General features: G+C 35.9%; 1 protein-coding gene across 2 annotated transcripts in view; it reads left to right on the forward strand.

Annotated features, from left to right (window-relative positions):
- Positions 1 to 20727: 20727 nt before the first annotated feature.
- GNPDA2 (glucosamine-6-phosphate deaminase 2) overlaps positions 20728 to 23793 on the forward strand; it is a 30897-nt gene continuing 27831 nt past the window's right edge. For both annotated transcript variants that reach the window (XM_030313943.1, XM_030313944.1), the window contains exon 1: positions 20728 to 20843. The gene's annotated coding sequence lies outside the window, so the exon portion shown is untranslated. The remainder of the gene's footprint in view (positions 20844 to 23793) is intronic.

Below are 23793 nucleotides of genomic sequence, written 5' to 3' on the forward strand. Positions count from 1 at the left end.
GGCAGTAAAGAAGGAGAAAATGAAATGCAGAGAAATTATATTAAGGAAATAGAGCTATGATACTCAGAGACTGATTAAATAAAGGAGGCAGTATCCATTAGCTTTTATCACATAATTAACCACTCCAAAATTTAGTGGCTTAATATAACAAGCATTTATTTAATATTAAGTTTATAGATTAGCTAGGGCCAAGAAAGTTTAGAAGAGCCTTGCTTATGTGCCTAAGTCAACTGGTAGGTGAGCTGTAAGATAGCTATGCTGATCTTGGCTGGGTTTGCATATCAGGGGCCTCAGCTGTGACGAATCACTGGATTCAGCTCTGTTCTACATGATCCTTTGCGTCCAACAGGCTAGCCCTGGCCTGTTCTCAAGGCAGTAGGACAGAGGTCTAGGTGAGAACAGGAGAAGTATGCAAGGTTGCTTGATGACTAGGCTTGGAAATAGCTCCAACATCTATTAATCAAAATAAGTTACAAGACATCTCTCCAGGGAAGATGTTCAAATGGCCAATAAGAACAAGGAAACATGTCGGTATCATTAGTCATAAGGGAAATTCAAACCAAAACCATAATGAGATCCACCTCAAATCTACTAGGATGGCTATAATAAATAAGTCATAGAATACCATGTGTTGGTGAAGATGTGGAGAAAGTGGAACCCTCATACACTGCTAGTGGGAATCTAAAATGGTAACCACTTTAGAAAACAGTTTGGCAGCTCGTCAAAAATTAAACAGATTTACTATCTGACCCAGTAATTCTACTTCTAAGCATAAACTAAAGGCATAAATGCATATGTCCATGCAAAAACCTGTACATGAATATTCATAGCAGCATTATTCATAGTGGCCAAAAAAGTGGAAAAACTCAAATGTCTACCAACTTATGAGCAGATAAATAAAAAGTAGTGTATATATATGTACACACACACACACACACACACACACACACACAATGGAATATTGTTTGGCAACTAAAAAAATAAATAAAATCCTAAGATACCATTGATAACCTTGAAAACAGTGTGCCAAATTAAAGAAGTCAGACACAAAAAACCACGTTACATGAGTCCATTTATATGAAATGTACAGAATCAACAAACTGTAAAGATAAAAGATAGATTAGTGGTTGCCTTGGATCCAGGGATTGAAGGGCTATGGAGAGTGGCTGTTAACTCACAGTTAACAGGGTTTCTTTGTGGGGTGATGAAAATGTTCCAAAACTGGTTATAATGATAGTCACATGGCTCTGTGATTATATTAAAACTTATTTGATTCTACATTTTGAATGGCTGAATTTTATAATGTGAATTGTATCTCAATAAAGTTGGTAGGTTAAAGGAAGATTTATTGGGCTAAAGATAAAAGGAAACTGGGATGACCTTGGAACTAAAGATTTGCAAATATGGCTATTACACTTGATACCGGAAAAAAAATTTCCACATTTAAGGTGTAAATATTTGGAACAAGGAAAAATATAAATATATTGTTATGTATATTATATAATAAAACACACACACACACACACACACACACACACACACAGATATACTGAACCACCCAGGCGCCCCAAAGTTAATCCATCTTAATCCATCTCTTGATGGGAGGATCTGTAAAGTCATCTCCTAAAGGGTGTAGAGACAGAGAAGAGTAGATAATTGTCACCATTTTTTGAAACAGAACTGATGGATAAGAGGAAAAGAAAATATCAATAATGACTCCCTGGTTCCTGCCTAAGAAATTGAGATGATAACAGTGCCATTTACATAGAGGAAGCCAGTAGGACCCCTCACTGGTTTTTCCCAGAAAGTGAATAAAATTTCCATGCGTGTTTCCAGTAGTCCAAAAGATAAATCCACACAAACAACACAGTGATAGCAACTGAAAGAACTATGGTAGAATATTCAACATAAGACTCAATTTTTTTTTTAAGTTGTTATTGAAAACTATATGTCGCAAGATGCGGCAGTGTAATCTACTGAATTTTATAGCAAACAGTGACAGAATGTGTGAAAACAAGCTATGATTTCCTTTGAGGTCTGAGGCAATATAAAGTCCACTCACATCTGCCAAATCAACCTTCTTGTGGGAATTCACCAAAATGAAACCATTGTCAAGGATGCTATATAAATAGGCTTTATATTCACTGAGCTCTGCTGTTTAAATCAAGTTAAAGGCCCTTCTAGGAATAGGAAAATTTCACATGACTATTATAGAAAAGAGCAGAGTGGTTTGTGAGAGAGAAAGTCTTTGGGGTCAGGGAAAGTGACAGAGAGCATTCACTGTCATGAACTAGGACACGCTATTGCAAGACAGAAAGGATGTCACAGTAGCTGCCATGGTCCCTAAACACACATTCTTTGCTTAGTTCAAAGGAGACTGTCATACCATCAACTGGTTTTATAAATGAGGTTCACTTTTGTAATTCAATCTGCTTCTCATTCCTGACTCCTATGTTTACTGCAAGTTTACCAGGAATAAATATAAAAGAAACCCAGTTTTATCACCCTGATATTTGAAGGCTTTCCCCAGTCTTCTCCATTTCATATCCTGACCCATATTTCTCAACCCTCTCTTAAATTTAGCCTGTGCTGGTATCCAAGTGATCACTGTGCTGTCCACAAACATACTCTGTCCTCCTTTGTTTCTTCACCCTCATTCACCTCTTTGCTGTCTGCCTGTGCTTCTTCCTCATAATCTTGACTCTTCCAAAATCTTACCGGTCCTCCAAGTCATGACTCCTGTATCCAACAACTCCAGAAACTTACTATGATTTTTCTTTTTCTTAAATTTCCTCTCCACATTGTACCTCACTCTTGTCACTTATTCCATTCTGCCTTCTACTGAAGTTTTCATCTGTTGCCAAGGGTGGGGAGTGGTGACCCGGGGACAGGGGAAATAGGTAAAGATGGTCAAAGGGTACAAATTTTGAGTTATGAGGTGAATAAGTACTGGGGATGTTATGTACAGCATGGTGAGTTAACAATATTGTATTGTATATTTTGAAGTTGCTATAAGAGTAGTTTTAAAAAGTTCTGACCACAAAGAGCAAAAATTATAACTCCGTGAGGTGACAGATGTATTAACTAATCTCATTATGGTAACCGTTTTGCAGATGATATAAATATATCATCATTACATTGTACATCTTAAACTTATACAATGTTATATGTCAATTATAATCTGAATAAAGTTGAGGAAAACATATTTTAATAAAAAATAAAAGGTTTTATTTGTTTTATCCCTAACTTCCTTATACACTTCCTGAGGATACATGAATTTACTCTTTTTCAATATAGAGTCACCAAGAGTAGGAAGTGTACCGGATGAGTGAGATTAGAGCTTTGCCTCTGCCAATAAAAAGTTCAGTTTTTATCTGTTTCACTTAACAGTCTATACACTTCCACAGAATACATCATTTGAAGGAAATGTTCTGTCAATTTAAAAAATGTTCAAAAATTTTACTTACTTTTTCATCCTCCCCATTCCAAACACAATCCCTATCCCTTGGTGGTGGGTAGAAATATATATGAGCTAAAATTAGTAAGATGATTAAAATTGTTCTCTACCTGCCAGAATGTAACAATAAAAGGATATCAAGTATGAGAAAGCTCATATCAAATCAACAGACATATATTATGGATTGCAAAATCATTTGCTGAAAAAACAGAAGTGGCAACTCAGCAGAAAAGCAAGTACTTAAGGTGATTGCCAGTGATGAGTTCCACTTGGATCAAACAGTTATAGAGAAGCATATCAGAACTTACTAAAATGATTAGAACTTCTTAAAATAAGTAGTGAACTGAGATGTGAGCAAGTATTAAATTGTAGTGCATATTCACCCCTGAGCTCTTTACCTAAACAAATAACCATAACTATATGGTATAATTGTATACCACTTACGTCCTCTATCTTTGCTTTACCCACTATGGCAGGCAAAATAATGTGTCCCCAAAGATGTCCATACCCTGATCTCTAGGACCTGTGAATATGTTATGTTACATGACAAGTGGGTTACAGTTGCAGATGGATTGAAGATTGCTAATCAGCCAAAATTACAATAAGAAAATTATCCTGGATTATCCAGGTGGGTCAATGTAATCATAAGGGCCCCTCAAATGGGAAAGAGGGAAGCACTGGGGTCAGAACCAAAGACATAGCATCATGAGAGAGACTCTGCCGGCTGTGAAGGTTGAAGGAGGCCATGAGCCAAGGAATCCAGGAAATCTGGAGAAGCTGGGAAAGACAAGAAAATGGATTCTCCTGTGGAACCTCCAAGGAAGAAATGTAGCCCTGCCAATACTTCAATTTTAACTCCGTGAGACTCCACTTCATACTTTGAACTCCCAAACCTATAAGATAATACATCTGTGTTGTTTTAAGCTATTAAGTTTGTTTTAAGCTGTGTTATTTTTAACAGCAGCAATAGGAAACTAATATTCCCGTGAAAATTATTCTAACCTTACCCAAAGTGCAGAAATCCTCCCTTATCAAATATCTTTTCCTATATCAATCACTTGTCAGTACTCCCAAACTATCTTTATTTGGAAGATGATAATTATAATCTGATAAGATAGTGACGTTTTCTATAAATTGCTTTGTCAAAACAATTACTAGGAAAGTTATTGCCGAAGACTTAATGAATATTTAAGTCATAATTATACACCTATTTTAATTAATGTCATTCAGACACAAATTTAGAATCAAAATATATTTTTAGACCCTCAAATAGCACACAATTTTTATTAGATATTTTATTTTTGAGACAACAAACCTGGTGTTTTTTGTTGTGAGTTTATCTCTTCTCTAAAAACAAACTATTTAAGAAAATTAGGCATTGTGTGTTTGATCCTCCAATAATAGGTATGTAAGTGAAGCATAAAAGAAGAAGGAGAATAAAGGTGTTATCTCACTTCTAACACAATTTCACCAAGATAGTAAAAATGTGTTCAGGTGTCTATGAAAGTCAAACACAGTTGGGAACCGGCAGAACTCAAAGTAATATTCATGGGTATACAGATTGCTTTTATTTCAAAAATTCTCTCATTTCAGTAACTTTTAAAAAAGTATGAGACTCTTTTTATCTAAACAATGAAAAATTCATCACCAGATAAGATCTGGCAATGTACTATGAGTCCCTCTAAACCTCAGTTTTTCTATATGAGTTTACCAGGCCACCCCCCACATGGATAAGTTCTGAGGATCAAATGAGATAATGTATTTAAAGCAACTTGTAATGTGCCAAATCACTTTTCCCCCCTCAGTTCCTACTATAGATCAAACACCAAGACAGGCACACAAACAAGAATTAGACAATAACTGAACAATTAATATACAATATAAGACACAGAATGCTATGAGGATCCATGGCTAACACAAATTGGAAGGGGGATGGTGAGGTATTTCCATTCCTGGGAAATCAGAGTGCCTGCTGTTTGCCAGGTACTATGCATACTGTTTCATGCATATTATATCATTTAATCTTCACGATAAACCAATGAGGTAGTGCTATTTTCTCTTTTAACTGATGAGAAAGATAAGGGTTATGTAAAAATATGCTAACTAATTTTTCCAAGACCCAAGAAAAATGAAGGATAAGCCATAGGTCATTCATTGTTTTCATGGATTTATCATTGAGCACCTACTGTGTATGAGACATGTTCCAGATCCTGAGGTTACAGTAGTGAAGACAAAAGATAAAAATACCTACCTTTGAGAAACTTATATTATAGACAGGGAAACAGAAAATGAACAAGATAAAAAGTACATATATACACATATATATGTACATATATATGTACATATATATACTTTTTATCTTGTTCATTTTGTTTTATATTATTATATTATGTATTACACTATATATATATATAAAATAGATCATGATAAATGCCAATGAAAATAAATGAAACATGGAAATAAAATAGAAGAAAGTGAGATTGAAATTTTGATTAAGATAATCAACAAATTCCTCATGTTGAACATGTTAAATTTGACATACTTGTTAGGCATCCAAGTATATATATTAGGCATCCAAGTATATATATTGTTAGGCATCCAAGTATATATATTATATATATAATATATATGCTTGTTAGGCATCCAAGTATATTTGTTGAGTAGGCAGTGAATATACAAGAGAAGGCAACACTGGAGTAATTGCCTAAAGGCAGTGAAGGAATTGGACTTGCAGACATTGAAGGGAAAAGTATCTAAGGAAGAATAAACAGCAAACAGAAAGGTTCTGAGATGGCAGGTTGGTGTGGCTAAAGCCAAGTGGGAGGAGGGAAGAACAACAGTAGATGAAATCTGGATGGTAATGGTGGAGAGGGGAAGCTCCTATACTTCATAGTCAGGTCTTTGGCATTTGTTCCTGATTACAAAAATTGGGTTTTGATCCTGGGAAGACATGTTTTAACAGGATCACTCTGGAGAAGTCAAACACAATCTGAAGAGAGGAAGGAGAGAGGCAGGTGAGAACATGTCTTCAATAGCCTAGGCATCAGAATGTAAAGCCTTGGTTAGCAACACAGAAGTGGCAAGATATCTCAACATAGTATTTCAAAATAGAGCCAACAGGATTTGCAGATGGACTGAATATGGGGTACAGGAAAAAGAGAAGAATCAAAAATAGCAGCAAGATTTGAAGCTTGAGCAACCAGAAAGATAAGTTGCCATTAGTCTTTGGGAGAAAGAGGTTTGGTGGGAAATACCAGGAGCTTAGATTTGGATATGGTAAATTTGATATTATATGTACTTGTCAAGTAGGAAGTTGTATATGCCAGATTGGAGTTTAGCGGAAAGACTCTGGGCTGGACAAATAGATTTGGAAGCCATTGACATCCAAATTTAATTCTAGATCAGTTTGATTCCTAAACCCGGCTCCTAACTGTTGAAAGCAATTTTCCATTGCATTTCTACATGTCTCATATTACCTTTTTAAGGATGTTTACACACCCTACGTCCTTAGAAACTGGAGAGAGTGTCTCTCTTCAGGTTGAAAGGCTGATTTGTTTCCTGATCAAGATAATTAAAGTAATGTCTCCCTTGGAAGCAAAGATTGAACAGATTGGCCTGCGGCTTGGAACTCCCTTGTAACTGGTTTCCTAAACTCAGTGTTCCTCAGCTGTGACACAAACCCATTGCATGCACGATGTCTACCAAGACCTGTTTTGCATCACCCACAGGTGATTAAGGGAGCACAGGAGGGACCAATGCAGTCATGAAGTTCGTGCTGCCTGATGCCCCATGAGTAATAAACTGTCTTGATCCACTTAAGCTCAGTGTTTCTTTACTGACCAAATTTATGGAAATGTAGGAACCAGGTCAGTCTATCAACTGAAGTAGTGGCTGCTGCCTAAGGGCTGTTTGACCACTTAACCATAACTATTAAGTAAGAAAAATCATTGAAAATTTTTGTAACAAGAGCAGAACCATGATCTGGCTTGAAGTTTGAAATTAAAATCCCTCTTGTACTGGAGAGAAAATTGGACTGGAAAAGACGAAACAAGAGTGGAAGAAGATAAATCAGTCAGACTGCTGTTGCAGCAATCCAAATAAAAAATTATAAAGGCTCAAATAAAGGTATTAACAAATGGATCTGAGAGAAAGACACAGATTTAACAGACATTTTGGAACTAAAATCAATTGACATTCAAGTCATATTTTTACATCTTTGAGTTAGAATAATTTTAACTTTAAGTAAGAGAAAAATTAGGGATCCCTCACTTCTATAAAAAGAATGGAGATAGGCACAGTTGCTACATCCCTGTCAGAACTCTATTGACTTCTATATGCCTTGCTCAAGCAGCAGCTTGGAACATCACATCCTCAAACAGTAATGCCCATAACAGGAAGGAGAGAAAGGTCTTTCCCAGAAGCCTGAAAGTAGGTTTCCCCTCATGTTGCATTAACCAGATTGGGCCAAATGTCCATGCCTTAAATGCAAGTAAAGTTGAGAAAATGAAATCTGGCCCTTTTAGCCTCTATAATGGTAGGAAGGTTCTAATAGCAGTGAAAAGAAGCCTGGGATTGGCTATGGAGACACAACCAATAGCGTCTTCCAGAGTGGCTGATTAGATATGGAGGCTGAGAAAGAAGAAATTAAAATAACTGCTTAGACACCTGGCTTGGACCATTGTCCAGATGGTACTGCCATTCACTGAGCTAAGCAATGCAAGAGGAACAGGTTTGGGGCAGGGAACACATTCTTTGAAGAACACATTTGAACACATTTGAATTTCTAGTTAGAAAGCCCCTAGCTCAGTTTCATAGGGGTCTAGAATTCAAGATTGAGAGTTAAGCTAGAGTTATAAGTTTGAAACAATATAACTGAAGTCACAGAGAAAAAGTGTTTGTCCAGAGACAGTGTGTGAATCAGTTAGAGAAGAGAGCCAAAGAGGAAATCTTGGAAAGAGAATTTGAGAGACTGAAAAGGAAGGTCCATGAAAGTAATAAAGAAAGCAGGAGAGATAAATATTTTAAGACAGAAGAGAGTTTGATGGTACTAAGTGCTTCCCAGAAATCAAGTAACATGAAGAGTGCCTACCAATATGAGCAACAAATATGTCACAGTAACCTTTGCCAAGAAAGAAAAACACATAGTGGGGTAGTTAGAAAGAAATAGGGTTTTTAAAAGTTATTTCTTATGCTGTTATTTGTTTATGAGGGCAATGTAAGCCCACAGGAAGGAGCTGGAAGACAGGAGAGTATGAATGATCAATAATGGTAATACAGTTGTAACATACAACAGCCAGGAAGTGTCTGTGCCTTGGATCACTGTAGAACCAGCACAGTCACCTGCCAAAAACCTGGGATGGTCAGTAGAGCTCTCTCCTTCTCCCCACATATAAAATATTGAGAGTCACTTCTCAGTTCTACCTTTTGCTTTTTATCACTATTTTATATTATGAAGAATGCATATTTATTTATTAAGGTTAATTTTCTTACATTAATTTCCTTCAGTTCACTACTCCCAAAAATGGAGAAAAATGAAATTTAAGGAATATGCTAACCAAATAAAAGCCAATTCCTGTGGCAGTGATCTGAGACAGAGTCCCAGCTCATGTGGAAGAGTTGCTATTCACAAAACAAGATCCTAAAATTTTATATCACTCTATTTTACGTTTTTCTTTTTCTGTTCTCTGGTAAATCTTTAAAATATTATACATGAAAGTAGATACTAAGTTTTATATTATAGTAAATTTCAGTTTAATGGACTTTTTTATAGTCTCTATTTTCTGTTATGGCTATGCTTTAGAAGGTCAGCCAGAATGAGCTGCTATCTATAAAGAACAGCTGGAAAAAAACAAAACCCACACTATAAGAAAATGCTATCAGCACAGCCTATTGGATATCAGGTTCAATCATGCCCTCTTGTGTATAAGTGGAGCATAGCAGCTCCCATTTTAAATTGAAAAATGATGAAAACTAACACCCACTACGTTGCAGGTTCTATGCTGGGTCCTATGCTGAGGATACACCTGTGGATAAGACCTACAAAGTCCTTATTTTCAAGGAGATTATTTAGGACGTATTTTAATTATTACAGAAGTGTAAATTCTATATGAAAATCTGTGTATGAAGGTTAAATATTTCATTATATGGTACAAATAGTTGTACCAGTTACAAAAGAAATATTGTCAATAATTTCTTAAGCCTACAATGTTAAATTATTGATTCAGTTTGGCCCTAAACTTTTCTCCTTAACTTCTAGTGATAAAAATTTCATAACACACTGACTTAGCATTATAGCTATTATTTACAAAGATACAATCTTCAATAAAGTACGTTGTGATGTTTAATTCTAAAGCTGTTATTTAATCTCAGCGTTAGTTGTCATTGAGAAGTCTCTCAGGCTATAATTTCACAGTTTATAATTCCAGGAAGACTTTCTTTATTATATTACCAACAAGAGACAATACTTTAGTCTATGTTATTAAAACTAAAATTCCCTAAATCTCATTATATGTTCTTACCATCTGCATTTTTATGAATCTTATCTAAAAAAATAAGAAAAATCTCAGTGCTGATATAAATTCCTCAAATCTTATTACCTGGTTTTTGTGGCTTTCAAAAACAAAAGTCCTTGCTTTTATTAAAGGAATGGCCAATCAATTGTGATGGCTACATATTGATGACATATTATGTAGCCCAGAATTAACCTTCCTATAATGAATACAAATATAAGATACAAACCATGGCAGGCATATTTGGGAGAATTTGACTTTAATGAAGCATTTAAATCAATACTCATCCATTCTAGCTTTTGATTACACAAAGACTATTTTTTCACACTTAGCAGTTAAATCAGGAGATTGTGCTGTCATTCCTAAGTGGGAAGACCCACCGGGCATTTCTCATTTAATCAATTGCTCAATTCCTCTTACTCTTACTGTAAGAGTGTTGTCTTATTCTATTGCAATGTTTTGGGGGAGTATCTAGTTAAGGCTAGTCCTATGAGTGGTGACTTTAATGCTTCTTCGTGTATCAAAGCCCAAATGACCCCACATAAACTTAAATTCTAATTTAAAACAATGAGCCTGCTATGGAAACATAGCTTTAAATCAAGTTCCCCAGTCTCTCTTTACAACTAAATGACTGACTAAAACTCCCATTTACATTAAAATATCTAAATGTCCCCACTGCCCTCTCAGACCTTGTAAATTTTCTTTAAGAAATGAATGAAAGGAGCATTTTCCATTTTCCCTTAGGAATGCTTTTGCCCATCTTACTGTTTATATTTAAATATCTTACTAAAATCATGAATGAAATCTTGTCAACTTTTAATGCTCCTGCAATGCCTGCTTTCTCTTTGGAGGTCTAAGTCTTGAACCAAAGAACTTAATTTGTGGAACATTTACTCCTGTGTGATGCAAAAGGGAAGACAACATCTCTGCTTGGAAGTCATGAAACCCACTTCAGCAGGTATTTCCAACAACTGTACAAGTTTTGTCATCATGTTTGAGTGTGGAGGGATCCATACATGATCACATTCTTTCTCCAATGCATTGCAACAGATGTATATCAGTTAGAAATTGCTATAACAATGATGTGAAATAAGCCACCACCATGCCCAATCATATTAGAAAAGGTGCAGATATAAGGGAAGATAGAGAATTGAAGCCATTTCTGCAATCAGTATGCCACAAGATATCCAGTAATAATGACCATAAAATTATCTCCTTTATGAATCAAATCAGACCTTACTTTTGCTTTAATTATAAACTCTAAAATTAAAACACACATGCATGCACACATAAACTTTCTGGGTGCCCCCACCAACACTCATGAGCTCAATCATGCTAATTCCTATCTCTCCAGTTGCTACTTACAGCAAAAGATCATTCAGGATTTAGACTCACTTTCCATGTAAGAGCTTACAAATGTTTTCATGTAATAGGACACATTAAAAAAGATCATACACATACAGCACACTGAAGTAAACTAGAGGAGTTTTGGAGACATTTATGACAAACTACCGGAAAATTGTATTAACTTCTTTATATTACATAATTCAGAAAAGAAAAATGGCATATATATAGCATTAAAAAAGATACTAAATTTTAATTTTGTATAAAACTTTCAAATAAAATCTTTTTTATTTTTATTGGCTGAGGAATTTGAACTTGATTCCATGAACATAACATGTTTTTTATTGATTTTTATGTTTAGCTATAAATAATCCCTGATAATGACTTTCTAATGAAGATGTCTCTGAAAGTTTAATAGTCACTTCTATAGGAAACAAATAGGTTGTAACACTGACAGAAGAAAATGTATTACTTTTCCACTAGCCACAGCAACTCACTTCTCAGCATTAGACAGAATTGGAGTAATAAAATTTCATTAAATGGTATTTCAAGGATCCAACCATTCTTTAGAACTAGCTGAGATGGATTCAGAGAGATCTGATTCACCTTTCTGATTTACACAAAAAAAAATGGACAAAATGTACGAAATAACAGCTCTCAAAACACTGCACATTAGTCAATGAAGGACAGTAATCCTGGAGTAATGGGAAACAGTGAGCCCTGAGATTGTCCCAGCTTAATGCCTGGAGAAAATTCCCACAATGTAACACAAGGAAACAGAACTCAGGCGGAGACTCATGGTCTCTTTGTGTTCAGGAGAGAGAGTTGGGAGTCCAAGAAAGCCATTGTAGCCACAGCTGGTAAGGCAGAGTACCAAAGAACAGCAAAATGCACAGAGAACTCAAAAGATCTCTGGAATGTTCCCAGAATATTTAGTTCAGTACCAATCAGTACAAACTTGTGAGGAAACTACCCGAGGCTGAGAACCACCTGAAAGGATTAGAGGGAACCAGGTCTGAAGCATACATAGGAACAGACATAGTTCCTGTTTCCACAACTAGAATAGAAATATCATAATTCATGAGGTAAGGTTATAATACTAATAAGGTTCTTGCTTTACAAGTAGGGGAAATTAACTTTAGTAAAACCCCTGCTCTATTCCTACCTTAGAAAGCTTAAAAGCAAGACCCAAAGGGAGGAAACTATTTCTAAGTAGCTTAGCCATGTCCCAGAACAAATCTCAAAGATAGTTTTAGACAATAGTAATAACCAGCACACAAGAAGGTAAAATTCATGATGTGCAAGTCAAATAAAAATTACCAAGAATGCAAATAAACAGGAAAATAGGAACCATAATAAGGAGAAAAATCAATCAATTGAAAGAGAACCAGATATAACACAAGTGATAAACTTAGACCAGGAAATTAAAGCAGTTATTAGACTTATATTCCACATGTTCAAGAAACTAAAGATTGAAGATGTTAAGTAGAAACATGGACAATATAAAAAAACCCTCAAACCAAATGTTTAGATATAAAATCTACAATGTCCAAATTGGAAAATACCCTGCATTTTGTTAGTTCACAATACATGTCATAACAGACTTAAGAAGTTGAAAACATACCAAGTATCTTCTCCAACCATAATGGACTAAAACTAGAAATCATAACAGAAGGAAAATTCACAAATATTTGGACATTAAACAATACCTTCCTGAATAATAACGAGACCAAAGAAGAAATAAAAAGAGAAGTCAAAAAATATCTTGAGACAAATGAAAATGAAAACACAACATACCAAAATACATGGGATGCAACACAAGGAGTTCTAAGAAGGATGTATATAGTCAAAAATGCCTATATTAGAAAAGAAAAAAGTTCTCAAATTTACAACCTAACTTTACACCCCAACAGATCTGGAAAAAGAAGAATAAATTGAGCACAAAGTTAGCAGAAGGAATGAAATAATAAGTTCAGGTATTTACCTGAACATAATAAAGGCCATATACGATAAACCACATGCTAACATCATATTTAATGGTAAAAAACTGAAAGCTTTTTTTCTAAGATCAGAAACAACACAAGGATGCCTACTCTCACTACTTCTAAACATAATACTGGAAGTCCTAGCAAGAGCAATTAGGCAAGAAAAAGAAATAAAAGGCTTCCAAATTTTAAAGGAAAAAGGAAATTATCTCTGTTTGCAGATGACCTCATTTTATATGCAGAAAACTCTAAAGATACCACAAACTGTCAAAACTAATAAATGAATTCAGTGAAGTTATAGGATATAACACCAACATATAAAAATTAGTTGCATATCTTTACATTAATAAAGAACTATCCAAAAAGGGAAATTAACAATCCCATTCTCAATATTATCAAAAAGAATAAAATAATTAGGAATAAATTTAACCAAGCAGGTGAAAGACATACATTTTAAACTACAATAGACTGATGAAAGAAGACAAAAACAAATGGAAAGACATCTCATGTTAATGGACTGGAAGACATAGTATTGTTAAAATGTCCAGACAACCTGGGGTACCTGGGTGGCTCAGTTGGTTAAGTGGCTGAATTTGGCTCAGGTCATGATCTCATGGTTCCTGAGTTCCAGCCCCATTTTGGAGATGGCCATGTGGAGCCTGCTTGGGATTCTCCTTCTCTTCTTTCTCTGCCCCACCACCATTTACGCTTTCTATCTTTCTCAAAATAAACTTAAAAAAAAATCCATACAACCCAAAGCAATATAGATTCAATGCTATACTCATCCAAATCCCAATGGCATTTTTTATAGAAATAGAAAAAAAAAACAATCCTGGGGTGCCTGAGTGGCTCAGTCAGTTGAGTGTTGGACCACACTCAAGTCATGATCTTGCAGTTTGTGAGTTCCAGCCCCACTCTGAGCTGAGAGCTCAGAGTTTGGAGCCTGCATCAGTTTCTGTGTTTCCCTCTTTCTCTGCCCCACCCCCTCTCAAAAATAAATAAACATTAAAAAAATAAAAATAAAGCAAAACAAACAAAAACAATCCTAAAATTCATATTAGACCACAATGTCTCCAAATAGCCAGAGCAATAAGAAAAAGAACAATCCTGGAGGCATCACACCTCCCAATTTCAAAATGTAATACAAAATTATAGTAATTAAAATAGTTTGGAACTGGTATAAGATAGTTATATAGATAAATGAAACAGAATAGAGAGCCAGGAAAAAAGCCTATGCATACATCACACAGTCAACTGATCTTTAATAAAGGAACCAAGAATCAACAATGGGGAAAGAATAGTCTTTTCAACAAATGATGCTGGGAAAGCTGGATATCCACATGCAAAATCGAAATTTGACACAAAAATCAACTCCAAATAGATTCAAGACTTAAATTTAAAATTTAAAATTGTAAAACTCCTGTAAGAAAACACATAGGAAAAGCTTCTTGACATTGGTTTGGCGATGATTTCTTGGATATACCAAAAACACAGGCAAAAAAACAAAACAAGCAGGACTCTATAAACCCCAGAATTTCTAGACAGAAAAGGAAATAATCAACAGAATAAAAAGACAGTCTAAAGAATGGGGGGAAATATCTGCAAACCAATTATCTGATAAGAAGCTAATATGCAAAATATATAAGGAACTCCAACAACTCTATAATTAGATAACAAATAACTCACTTAAATAATGAGCAATAGATTTGCATAGACATTTCTCCAAAGAAGACACAGAAACGGGCAATGTGAAAATGTGCTCAATATCACTAATCATGAGGAAAATGCATATCAAAACCATAATGTGATATCATGTTATACCAGTTAGGATGGCTTTATCCACAAACAAACAATATAACAAATGTTAGTAAGAGTGTAGAGAAATTGGAACTTTTGGACACTGTTGGTGTGAAGTAAAATAGTCCAGCCACTATGGAAACAGTATGCAGATTCTTCAAAAACTTGAAATATAACTACCATCTGATCCAACAATCTCACTTCTGGATATATATCCAAAAGAACAGAGATCAGAATCTCTAAGAGATAGCTGCAGTCCCAAGTTCATTGCAGCACTATTCAGAATACCTCAAATAAAAAACTAACCTAAAGGTTCATCAACAGATGAATGGATTAAAAATGTGATATATACATACAATGGAATAGCACTGAGTCTTGCAATGAAGGAAATTCTGCCTATGCAATGACATGAATGAACCTGAGGCACATAATGCTAAAAAAGTTAAGCCAGTAACAGAAGGGCAAACACTGCCTGGCTCTACTTTATATGAGGTGTCTAAAATAGCCAAACTCATAGAAGCTGCCTACCAAAGGCTGGGGACAGGAGGAAATGGCAACTTTTTTTTTGTTTAATGTTAAGATTTCAGTTATACAAGATAAATAGGTTCTAGAGATGCACTGTGTAATATACTGTGTATAATATTAAAAAAAAATTATTAAGAGGGTAGAATTCACATTAACTGTTCTAACCACACAAAAAACTAGGGAGCAGGGAAGAAAACTTTTAAAGGTGATGGAATGTTTATTTCCTTGATGGTGATGATGGTTTCATGGGTGTATGCATATACCCAGACGTATCAAATTGTATACATTAGATATGTGCAGTTTTTGTATATCACTCATACCTCAATCAATGTAGTTCTTTTTTAAAGAAACAAAACATAAATACATGGATAGGTTAAAAGTAAAAGAATGGAAAATACTTACCATTTGAACACTAATGAAAAGAAAGTTAGAATGGTGATATTAATGTCAAAGAGATAGGAGAGCAAAGAGTACCACTGTGGATAAAGAAGATCCTTTCATAATGACAAAGTGGTCTATTCACATATTCTAGGTAGTTTCACTATAAGCATTTTCACCACATAACTAATTGGACATAAGGCAATTTTGCTGTAAAAGATAAAATCATAAAAAAATAAAAAGTCATTCATTAAAAAAGACATAATGAAACACAAAAAGTAACAAAATTAAAAAGACTTGTGAAATATGAAATATTTGAATATACTTAAATGTGTGTAGATTCATGTCAATGTTGTGCAAATAAGCACCGATTTTATTTTGGTGCATTGTAACTAAGCACTTTTCTTCAAAGTCTTTCATTCATAGTACTATACATTTTTTTTTTTTTTGCTGGTTAATTTGTCTTCTTTTTCAGCATCACATTTTTTTTTTAGCTCAAATTTCTTCCTTCATTAAGAGAGGTATCAGTTTCCAGATACTAGGATGCATATTTGTAACTTGAGTGTTGTATTGTGCTGTGAAAGTCTTCAATGCTATTGTTTGCTCTTGGCATATTGTCATATGTCCATTAATGGGTGTTGCAAAGGTCTATGGAAAATGTGAGTTCACAGGGTGCCTGGGTGATGTGGTCAGTTAAGCAACTAACTCTTGATTTTGCCTCAGGTCATTATCTCACGATTTGTGAATTCGAGCCCCATTTCAGGCTCTCTCTCTCTCAAAAATAAATAAACAGTAAAAAAAAAAAGTGAGATCGACACTCTATTCTACTATACAGATCATTATAAGGGTTCAGATTTTTATCATACAAAAATGGGAGTTGTGTGCTAATAGAGAAATGAAATGAAACCAAACTTCAACCAGTTGATGAAACCAAACTGTCAACCAGTTCTTTTTTTTTTTTTTATCTTTTATGGAAAAATTTCCTTATGGCCAATTCACTGCAATTATTAGTTATGCAGTGAAAATGTGTGGGCATGCCTATGGAAAAGATGCTTACTGTGGAAATACTGGACATGCCTTGAAAAAAGCCACTGAAAGTCCTGTCTGTATCTTGTCAAACTCAGAATTCTCCTCTAGGGCTACAGCTAGTCCTGGGGGGAAAGAGCATTTGTCAAAAACTTCACAGCCAAGTGTTTAGTAGCTTCTGGTTGAAAGACCATGACCAAGAAAAACCATGCCCAAGCCAGGTTTGTCTCAGCAATGCAAGGTATATTTAACATTCAAAAATCAATCACTATGATTCATCAACAGACTAAAAGGGAAAACCACACCATTGTTTCAATAGATACAGGGAGTATTTGGTAAAAACCTAATGTCCATTCTTGATTTAAAAAAAATAATAAAAACTATCAGCCTTAGTGAAGTGCCTGATACTAGAGCTGGGGCAGGTAAAATACAAAATGAGCCTGATCTTTCTATGTCTGGATCTTTGTTTCTACAATACAATCCTTGCCATTCTACCTCTTCCTAAAACCCAATCTGTTAGTCTCTTACCACATTCATAAAGTTTACATGGCTCCCCACTGACTACAGTATAAAGTCTAAGTCCTATGCATAGTGTACGAGGTACTTCATTTCATCTCCATCTCTCTCTCGAGATTCAATTTCTGCTAGTTAATGAAGTCATTCAGAATTCCCTATGCATCCTTTTTCCTTTTCTGTATGCATACCTTGTGCAAGCTATTTCCTGGGCTTAAAAAGTCCTCCTCTGTATTCTCTTTCTGAAAAAATCCAGCTTACCCTGATCTACTCCTGACCCAACTTCAACCTCTATTTTACAGGCATATAGGACAATTTTTGTTTTACATACAAATTTGATCATGGTATACCCTACTAAAACATCCTGTAGCATACAGAAATCTCATAAGCTATAAATTCCAATATGCCAGTCTGACTTTTAATATATCTATGTAACCTACGTCTTTAATAAAACTTTTACTTAAAGCTTTCCCTCAAGCCCCATTCTCATGACAACAGGAAACTTAATTATTTTCAGGTTCACTAAATTGTCTTAGTATTTACTTAGTCATTTCAAATATAAATGTTGTCCTTTCTGAGTATCCCTCGTCCCTACCTTTGATATAGGATGACATCTAAGGTAGAGAGACCACTGGTGTTTACATCCATGGAGGCATCTGTAACTGGTGTCATTTTCTCTTCTCTGCTATCCACTAAAATGATAGTCATCTCTACCTGTGTATTTTTAGTCTCTTAGTATATATCCCAATTGATACCTGCTGAAACATTTTTTGTCCGTTGGTCTCCATTGGCATGATCCATGTTAACTAAAATACCACTTCAAGCTCTATGTCAGCTAACCTCAGCTATACATCAGCTACTCAGGATTACAGGTATGACTGTTGCCTGATGCTTTTCTCAGTGCCCTGTAGTAGACCAGTGTTGTCATAAGGCACATTTCCCTGTCACTTACATAGCCACCTCTACTATAATGCTCCTATACTACTGTAAATCTGTCACTTTCCTTGGGTGACAGCCTATTAAAATTTTTCTTCTAAACTCTTCATCCAAAGCCTTGGTTCAGGGGACCTTTCTGTTAATCCTGCCATCCCTTGGGGGCTTTATTTGGAGAAGACACAGATCCTTTCTATGCCCAGGTCATCCCCAAACATAAAGGAATACCTTAATTATAGTCTCATGACCGAGAATACTTGGCCTTTTTAGGATTTACTGGGTGATTTCTATATTCCCACAAGACTTAGTTTACAGCAAGGACTGTGGTCTGTTTTACTCATATTGGTATCTGGCACATAATAGGGGGTTGGCAAGTATTTATTGAATGAACACATAAATAATTCAAATGTCCTTGCCCTTGTCATAAGTAACTTTTCGATTTAGTATTAGGTACTTTTCTTTTAATGGAAGTAACTTCTTGCTTTGATCTTGGTAAAAAGAGAATGGCATATGGGTTGCAAGAGGTAAGAAACACCAACTTGAGAGAAAAGGAAGACAGGATATGATATAGGACAAATAAAGCACATTAATCATAGTCAGTACTTAGAGACAGAACTTATTTTTCTAGTGTCAGAAACACATAAAGAAGTAAAACCATTGGGAAAGAATACATTACACAAATATCTTTCTATGTTCCAATAATATTCCCTGAAAAGCTCTTTTTTATTAATTGAAGGTCCTTTTTGACCACAATAGATGTACAATAGATTTTGTTAGATGACAAGTAGAGTACTGGGAAGGTGTTAAAATTTGCTTCTGTAAAACAAACTCAAGGCTCTAGTACTAAGAAATCTTGTCTTCTGATCAGTTCAGGAAAATCAGTTTCCTGATACCATTGAGAATGCAACACCCACTCTCACCTAAAGAATTTAAGCAAGGGGACATCATTTGACTCTGAGAAACAGGCTGGATTAACAACCCATGTGCAGAACTTCAGATAAGTAGTTTAGGGACAATTCATTTATCCTAATTTTGTCATGTCCAAGGAAACAGTACCTTGAGTCTACCTGTCACCCATGATTGTAGTCAGATTGTATTATTCCTAACAGAACCCTAAGCAGTGTTTCTAACGGGACATTAATAAGGCCACCCAACCTTCTTTTGAGTGATTGCTGTCTTAACAACAACTTCCCTATCCGTGCTTCCATCATTCCCCATCTTGAACAAAGATCTATGATAGCCAGTTCATAGCTGATTCCACTTCCTCTACCCCTCTTAGAATGATTCAGCACAAGTCCATATCCTATTACAGTCTTGTAGGAGCCCAGGACAAGCCGCCTGGAAATGTACCACAATGGTATATTAATTATTTTGAATTGAAGCTACTTGGGGAAAAATCTAGTGCAAGGATACTGAGACCCTCGTGTATCACCCCCAAAGCAGGAAACCACTCTGCCATACTCCTCCCTGTACTAAGAAATAAAAAGACACCTTTATCCCCAAAGATAGGGACTTTAAAGTAGAGAAAGCTGCAGAAATAATCCTTGTTACATTTTGACCAATCTACTACCTCAGCCCCTTAGTAAGCTCCCAAACACCTGTTTTCCTTATTCTGTAAATTCCTGACAATTTTATTGTGTTTGTCTAAAATGTATAAAAACTGCCTGACTTGGTCATTTCTTTGGGTCCCAATTTCTGTGCATGGGTAATAAAACTTTTATTTTTCCTCCTGTTATTCTTTGTCACAAAAATTGAATTCTTAAGCCAGCTAGCTGAAAGACTGTGAAGGGTAGAGGAAGAATTCTGCCCTACAGTGTCCTACAGCTTATTCCTATTGAGCCACTCCAAGACTTCCCAAGGTATACGCTTCGCTTTTCTGCAACATGTAACAAACTTAACTTTGATGAGCTTATTGATAAAAGGCTCTTAGCTGTGCGTGCACAGTAAACATTCAATAGCTTAGAGATGAATTCATATTGCCATTATAAGCGACAACTTAAGTAATGCTTATGTATGAGCACTGCAGCCCTACATACTAAGTTTCATAAACCCAAAGAATCTACCTCAATTCAACCTCTGAGAGTTGATAAAAAGAATAGCGGCAAGGTGATGGCCCAGGAACCGGAGAGTCCCAAGTAGGATGGGGCTCCTGCCTCACGGAATTCGTCAGGACCTCAGCACAGCTCATCCCTAGAGAACTAGAGGCACGCGCATGCGCAGCACCCTCAAGCTGCGCGGCCGTTCCTTCAGCGCCTTGGGTTACATCCGGGTCTTTGGGCTTCGCGCTACTCTAGCCGGCTGGGGTCGCTCAGGGTTGCTGGGTGTTGGTTGTTTCCGCTGTTCCAACGTCGGAAGTGCGGGTGGGTGGGCAGACAGGTGAGTCGGGGCGGGGGGGGGGGCAAGAAGGGGAGTCGGGGCGGTGGGGGGACCGGGTGGGTCGTTGCTCCCCCGAGTGGGATTGGTGCCGAGACGGGGACGCGCGGCCCGGCTGATTGGGGTCCCGGGAGCGTTGAGGCGGGGCGGAGGGTGGGCCGAGGCTGTTGGTGCTCTCCGAAATTGGGCCTCCGGGAGGGGCTTCCTATCTTTGTTTCTCTGGCGGCTTTCTCCTGACACTTGTTAAAAATCAGTAACAGCCACCCTCATTTTAGTTTGCGGACAGATAGGGCCCAGCAGCCATGCAGTTGAGGTGGGTTTGCAGCCCTGGCCTTCCGGGCAGGGACCTCAGCCTTCTCTGCTGCTTCTCCCCCATCAAGGATGCGGCTTCCGCGTCCTGCACTTCAGCGACCTTTTCAGGTCAGGTTGTAGGAAACAAGCACAGAGCAGGGATTTTGTAAATTTAGATGCTAGTGTAGATTCTAGACTAACTGTGCAGCCTAAGTCGTGTGGAAGTTCCCATCCAGCTCTGAAGTTCTGAGATTTGTATTCAGCTGCCCAGTCTCCAAGTTAATGCACATTCAGAATGAATCAGCACCAGAGGAAAATGAGGGAATGGAGGGGGGTGCCTTGTCATTTTTTGCGTGTTATCTGGATTTGATGTCGGAGAATTGCCCAGAGCCACAGCAGTTTGGATTGATGAGGATTGTCAAAAACTGGCAAAAACACATTTTTTAATCTGCATTAATGTGGCAAAAACATTCTGATTTCCTCTGCTTGGGAGGTTTTATTTGAGACTTTTGTAATGAACTCAGAGCCGTCTGAGGAGTTTAAAACAAACAAAACTTGCCTGTACCCGATCTAAGAGACTTAAGAACTTCTTTTAATGAGGTCGATTCCTGTGGTGGTTTTTTTTTGAAATTTAGCCTGATTTTAATAATCAACCTGTGAGATTTCTAAAAGTGCAGATTCCCTTGATCTCATTTCACATCTGTTGAAACACTGTGTCCAGGGAGAGGAGCCTGGGAAATCTAGATCTTTAAGGAGCATCCTAAGTGATTCTTACATAGCACATCTGGAGCATGGATCTTTCCGTCAGAAAGACCCTCTACCATTAATAGCTTTATAACTTAAGCAATAAATTTCTGAGTTGCAGTTTTCTGTATCTGAGAAAAGAGGATGATAATTTCTATCTCAGAGACTATTCAGTGATCCAAGCCCTTTAATAATAGGGCCCATATCTTAATCATTTTTGTGACTACAGAACTTGGTGGTTGGCGTTTAATAGGCCCTCACTAGTATGTTGAACTGAGAAAAAGAGATCGTATTCCCAGAAGACAGAAAACACTTGGAAAACTCTAATGCCCTCCCTCCGTACCTTACAGTTTTTTTCCTTTTTATGAATAATGAGTATGCTGAATATTATTAGAAGTACGTGTATCTCTTGATGGTCATACTTGTTAGAAGTAAGTATACCTCTTTATGGCCAGAAAATATTTCTGATTCTTGGTGTAACTTTGAAATTGTTTCTAGCATTAGATCATTAATGAATTTAAATACAGGCGGAGTCCATTTGTTGAAGTGAATTTATGACTTACTATGTACATTATTGTCTGTAAATGCTATTTGTCTCTTGTTACTGTGCCAGAATTCTATACCATAGTGATCATAATTTCTTGTTACTATTCCAGAATTCTGAATCATTTTGTTCTCAAGAATTTCATTCAGATTTCATATATTCACTGTATATGAGTTGTATTTTCATATGAATTGTATATTGTATATTCACCTACTATTCCCATTAATTTCAGGAATTTGATTTATTATCGTATGGAAAGTGTATGGGAACTCAGGATTGCTGAAGCCATTTGTAAAAGGACTGGTGTGGGTGACAGATCCATTTAAATATGAAACTAAGAATTAAATTCTGGAAACTATGGTTATAGAACACAGTGTAAATATTACAAATCTTGTCAATGTAAAAATAATACATTTTACAGAAATCAGGGGTTGTGAGGAAGTGTAAGAGTACAATTTTCATATCTCTCATGGTAGTAGGTCAGTCTACATTGTCTGAAGTGGAATCATAGTTTTTAAATGACTCTGATCTTTAATATTTGTGCAGTATTTTGTCTTAACCTTAGAGTACTCTCTAAGGAACTAAAATTGCTTTTTTTGTTTTTAAGGAACTAAAATTTCTTTTTATGAAGAATTTCTTTTTTCTTCAGAGATCAGCAGTTTTAGTTCACTTTTTCTTTTGTTTAAATTCAGAAAGAATGAAATGTTATGCTTTTTATTAAAAATGGCATGTCTATTATGATCTCATTATTAAAAATTATTTCTATACATTCTATTTATATGTGTGCATTAAATAGACATCTGGAATGTTATATACGTAATAATAATAGTTTTTTAGTTCTGAGTTAGGATTTGGGTTGATTTTTTTCTTCCTCTTGTACCTTTCTATATTGAAAGAAATTTTTAAGAAGTGCAGGCATAATTTTTATAAAAACATTTAACACAGAGAGGTTTGGTTATTACGGTACTTACAGAGAAAGTTCTGGATTTTAGTAAGTAACCTAAAGGTTGCTGAGTAATCATTATTAACATTAACTTGCCTTTAAAAAACGAGAACTGCTTTGTTTGCCTTTAGGTTTGTTTCATGTTGCTTTATATAATATCTGTCAGGACAGTGTGCTATGCTATCTTACAAAGACTTAAATTTGCCTTGATATGAATTCTTTGTCATTTAGTAACTATGTGACCTCAGTTAAATTGTGTGAGCCCTTCTTCTCATCTAAAACTGGGTGTTGTAAATATTTACTTTAGAAGATTGTTGTATGCATTTAAATTACCTAGCCCACTGCCCAGAACCAATGTCTGTTCAAAAGAGAGCAGCTATTATTGCTATTTTAAAAGTACATATTGTATTTATATATATATATATATATAT

This window comes from Lynx canadensis, chromosome B1 (assembly GCF_007474595.2).
Source record: "Lynx canadensis isolate LIC74 chromosome B1, mLynCan4.pri.v2, whole genome shotgun sequence".
Classification (NCBI taxonomy): domain Eukaryota; kingdom Metazoa; phylum Chordata; class Mammalia; order Carnivora; family Felidae; genus Lynx; species Lynx canadensis.